This window comes from Chenopodium album, chromosome 7, assembly GCF_948465745.1.
Source record: "Chenopodium album chromosome 7, dcCheAlbu1.1, whole genome shotgun sequence".
Classification (NCBI taxonomy): domain Eukaryota; kingdom Viridiplantae; phylum Streptophyta; class Magnoliopsida; order Caryophyllales; family Amaranthaceae; genus Chenopodium; species Chenopodium album.
Genome location: NC_137840.1, coordinates 51,240,379 through 51,245,931, shown reverse-complemented (window position 1 = coordinate 51,245,931; position 5,553 = coordinate 51,240,379).

Here is a 5,553-nt window from a genome sequence, read left to right as displayed (position 1 = left end):
CTCCCATGTTTTCCAAAACTTGCGGCCTACTCTCCCATGTTCTTTTTCAGTCATGGTTTTGCACATTGAGGAGTTCATGGTTCCTTAATTCAAGGGACGGGATCTTCTTAGTGGGTATGAGTAGTGGCATGATGGATTTGCTGCACAAAGAAGTTTTTACAATACGTTTATTGCTCTATAAATAGTTCATGATTTCAGATGGAAAAACTTACCCCTTGCTCACATAAGTTTTCAAGCTTCAAATCGGGTCAAGTGTCAATTCCACACAAGTTCATTAGAGTGCTCTTAATGTTCTTATACTATAGTTTGTTTATCTTTCGATTTGTAATTTGGGGAATGGGGAAGTTTGAGTGAACGTTTGTGTATGAGAAAGAGAAGTGAGAAAGAGAAGAGAAAGAGAAAAGAAAGAAAAGAGAGAACAGAGAAGTGAGAAGAGAGAAAGAGAAGAGAAGAGTAACAAGTTGGGTGACTTGTTCCTCAAGGTCTCAAGTTCGTAGAGGAACTTGAGTTTGAGTCGTTAGCTTGTAATAGGATCATTTGCCCTATTATAGTGAAGATTCTTTTCCCAAAATCCCAATTGGTAGTGGTTTTTCTCCTTGTTAGGGCCAAGGAGTTTTCCACGTAAAATCTCTCTTGCATTCTTTAGTTCCTTTAGTTAATCTTTCAGTTCATTTAGCTAACTTAATTTTAATTCCGAAAAAGTTTGGCTAATCTCTCATACTACAATTCAACCCCCCCTTCTTGTAGTATTCTTTAAAACAACACGTTCCACTTCTGGAACGCAGACCAAGTTCCTCTAGATTTTGCTATCATCTTCACAGTCCAAGCTTCACTCTTTAACATGTTTTCATGCGTGCTTCTATTAGGAAGCTCATTGTGTGTACATGTTTGGGAACACCTCATGTACCTGTTAGGGATAAACAACATGACATTAATTAGTATTATTACATTCAATCCCGTATCTCGTAATTGTTATTATTCCCATGGTAATGTTACAATGATACATTCTTAATGGTATTTGTACAAAGAATGGACTGATTTAACTACGAAAATTCGAGTAGCGCAAGCTACCATACAACTAAGTCGTCACAATTGGTTTCCTCTTCTTTATGAACATTGCATATCCTTTCACCCGCCTGTCCACCAGTACATAGAATATGAGTACAACTAGGGATGACAATGGCTCCGTATCCGACCCAGATCCGTGGATCCATATCCGTTTTCACGGATATGGATATTGTAAAATTGGACCCGACGGATCCGTGTTGGATACGAATCATATCCTATTAAAACAAATCTGGTTACGGGTCTGACTCAAATACCCATATCCGGATTCGTTTACCCTTTTTTTAAAGCTAAAATTATTTTTAAAATACAAGCTCATCCCACACCCCACATGAGTTGGTGTCTTTCTGACTCTTAACTCTACCAAACCCCCAAACCCTAAAATCTCACACAACTCTCTAACTCTCTCCCCTCTCTCTTTGTCTTTCCCAAATGGCTCCACCGCAACAACTCCAACGTAGCAACTCCACAAGTGACTCTAACAACCCTCTCCGGCGACCGTGAGTCCAACACTCCGACCCATCCTCTCCGACGACCGCAAGTCCGTAAGTAACTTACAGTGCGATAATTTGTGGTATGTAGTTTTAAAAATCCTTAAATTCTATACTTTATGTTTGTTTTATTAAAACTATTTTTGTCATGATTTATAATTAATTTGTTAGTATATTATCCTAATAAGTGGATTTATATGGTTTTTGCTCACTGTTCATTTTTTCAGTAATTGCATGTTTTGGATGCTCACTGTTTGATTTTTCATTTTTTCAGCCCTCTTGGTAGTTGGCCCAAAGGCTTCTTGAGAGATGGATTTTGGATGCTCATCATATTTCAAAAATTGTTGTACTTGTTTGTATTGTATTAATGGATTATTGAGATTTGTATAAGTTGTCTTGTATTATTAGAGTTTGAAAGTTGAACCATTGTTTTAATTGAAAACTAATTTTTTTTGCTTAAAAAATAGGTACAATGTGCTAGATCCGTTTTGGATCTATTTTTGAGCCGTATCCGTAAGATCCAACGGATATGGATATGGATCTTCATCTGGATCCAATCGGATCCGGTACATATCCGACCCGTTGCCATCCTTAGGTACAACACAAACACACAATAATATAAACAAATTGATATCAGCATAACATGAATCCTTATTACTATTAAACATGCTAACCTCCATATAAAGGACTGATTCCGCAGGTAGCGGATTCCGGACAAAACAGGGATTTGTCGCACATCTAATCCTCCTTGCCTTAGGAGGTTTGATTATGAATGGGATCTCCTCGTTAGGATGTACATTCAAAAACAATAACAATCACATGTATTCCTGACTACTCTTACTTCTGAATTGAGTATAACAGTATTTTATTGCAAACTTGAATCAACCTCGGACCATTGCTATCCCAAGCCTCCTTGGGATGACTCTCTTCATATGCAACATCAATCATCTGAAATTTTTTCACCTTTGTTAAGAAAGAGCATACTTACTTAAAAAAACCAATAACAACATAGTTCAGTACTAGACTCACCCCTATTTTACCAAAGTCACCATTAGCAGAGTGACGATCAAGCCTTACAACTAAGCCAATTTCCTGCATATTCCAGACATTAATCTTAGGAAAAACACCCCATCGTAGCGGCACCATATTGTGCATGTCCAAGTACATAACTTGTTCACATCTTAAGACAACTAATACACAATACAAATCAAACAATATGACAAATTATGCTATTGAATATCTTACCACAATAAATAACAAACAGCTTCCAGATCTTCCAGCATAACCATTAGCATTAAAATTACGCGCAAAGGATGATACAGTACCTAATAACTTCGAAACACCAACCCACATCAATCATAATCCATGCAATCTTATGCACATGTTAGTGCAAGAACAAGATCGGTTTAAAGTCTAAGTGATTGGGTTGGACATAATACCATGTGGAGGGACATCAATAGAAACAGAGTCTTGAATTCAACTTCCTCACCCTCCAGACTTTCCATAAGCCAAGAATTCACAGATATTCCCTTACTAGTATAAACCTTACTCTCATAACCATTACACCTAGTTTCCCACGACTACCCATACTTACTCAATATTGCTTCAACCTTGTCTTTTAATTTTGATGTCATATTCTTCTTTGTAGGGACTGCCTTCCCACCATTAAGAATTCCCAACACCCAATTCACTTGATTAGGAGACAAACTAAACTCCTTACCATCTAGAGATATAAGAATTTTTTAAAAGGATCAACACGAGTCAACACCCAATATTGCCAATTACCTGGGTAGTTGCATGTCTGACGAGGCAAGATGCATTAAACTACCAAATCCCATTTCATTTACCCATCTCCAACGTCTTCCATCAAACTTTTGACAAATTATACCAAATGACTCTATATGGCATGTCAAGTTGGGTGCATGTACATCATCAAATGGGTGGTATATTATAGCCCCAATGACCAAAAAAAGATATGGTGCATACATTAACAGAGTAGCAAACAAACCTTAGAGCTACCACGAGCAAAATATTTCAAAACTTCCCCCTGCCTTTTAATTCCCCTTTAACAGTAAGGAAGTTCTCTTATGAACAAGTCGAAGGTGACTATAATTCACTACAAGTAGACAACGTAAGCAGAAGACCAATCTTTTAAAGCACAGGTAACCTTAAACATCTCTGGATGTAGTGGTCTAAGCTTCCCACACCTCACACTGCCAGCCTTTTCACACACGATTAGATTTAAAGTATACTATCATTTCCAACTATAACATACTTACTGGGTGCATATATTCAAAACCTGATGAATATGCCTTTTCCTTTTGGTAAACCGACCAAGTTCCTAGAACATCAAGTAAACATTGATAAGTAAATCACTTAACTGGTTAATTTAGCTAATTCAAAATCAAAAAAGGAATAGAGATATATACCAACTCAAGATCAACACAAGAACAATCTTCTTTTAAATGTGCGATTTCCATTGCTGTAATTTAGGAGAGGCAACAACACATATACCTACGTATTTTGATAAAATAAATATCACCTTCCACACCTCTAATCCGGCCACTTAACAGTCCAATATTAGCATAGAGCAACTCATTCCCCACTACCACTACACAAATAAAAAATTAACAAATACTTAAGACAATAAGAACACCAAACTGACAATTTAGCTGATATTCGCATGAAATAAACACAATAACGAGTTTAGATAATTAATTTAAAGCGCGACAGAACGACACTGATATTGCAAACAATTGATTCAATGAGCGACAACTAATGACACTTATTTGGATACCCTAACTGGAAGTCCCGATATTGCAAACAGTTAATTCAATCAAATAATAACATTAATTCGGAAACCCTCACTAGAACTCCCGATATTGCAAGCAAATTGATTCAATAAAAATAATGACATAAATTTGGAAACCCTAACTAGAAGTCCCGATATTGCAAACAATTGATTCAATCAAATAATAGCATTAATTTTGAAATCCTAACTAGATTTCCCAATCACAATCAAATGACATTTAAATAGAAACTTAACATTAAAAACTATACTAGCAATGAGCTGCAATAAGCTATTAGAAATCTCCAATTTGCTCTTATGGTGGATTACCCAGGTTTAAGTTCTTACATGTGCAAAGATCGACTCATGTCCTTTAGTAATTTAACTACTTTTCAAGTACTCCAATGGTGATACTTTTGGAGGAGAGAGAGGAACAATTTTTTGAGGAGAGAGAGAGTTTAAATGAGGAGAGAGAGAGGACAGAGAAATTTATTGAGGAAAGATACGACTACAAGTGCACGGTCAACAAAATTCAAAGTTAACGGTAAATAACTTAGTAGTTAACATCTGGCCAAACTACTCATGAGCAATAATTGTCATAATTGCCCTTACTTTACCAAAGAAAATAACAATGTCACCCCTAGATAAACAAGATTTGTTTCTCGTAGTGATAAACTTGAATTAGCTCATCTTATAAACCTTCTAGAGTGATACATACCGTCAAGACCGATTTATAAATAAATGGTTAATTTTTAAATTACCACCAAAAAATATAACCATTTTCGATCCAACCATCCGTTTAATTTTTTATTTTAAATTATTACCCCTTAAATTAAATAAATGCTCATATTACCACATATTTCAAAAATCCGATGGATTTTCCGTCTGTAGGCCCCACCTAACACTTATTTTGACCCTTTTGACTCCTTTCCCCCCCCCCCGATTTTTCTCTTTAAAAACGCTCTCTATACTTTAATTCACATTTCCTTCACTACATTCTACCAAATTTCAAAGAGAAAAATGTGAATTGAAGTTAGGAGAGCGTTGTTAAAGAGAAAAATCGGGGAAAAATAAGTTAAAAGGATCAAGATAAGCGTTAGGTGGGGCCCACAGACGGAAAATCCACCGGATTTTTGAAATGGGTGGTAATATGAGCATTTATTTAATTTAAGAGGTGGTAATTTAAAATAAAAAATTAAATGGGTGGTT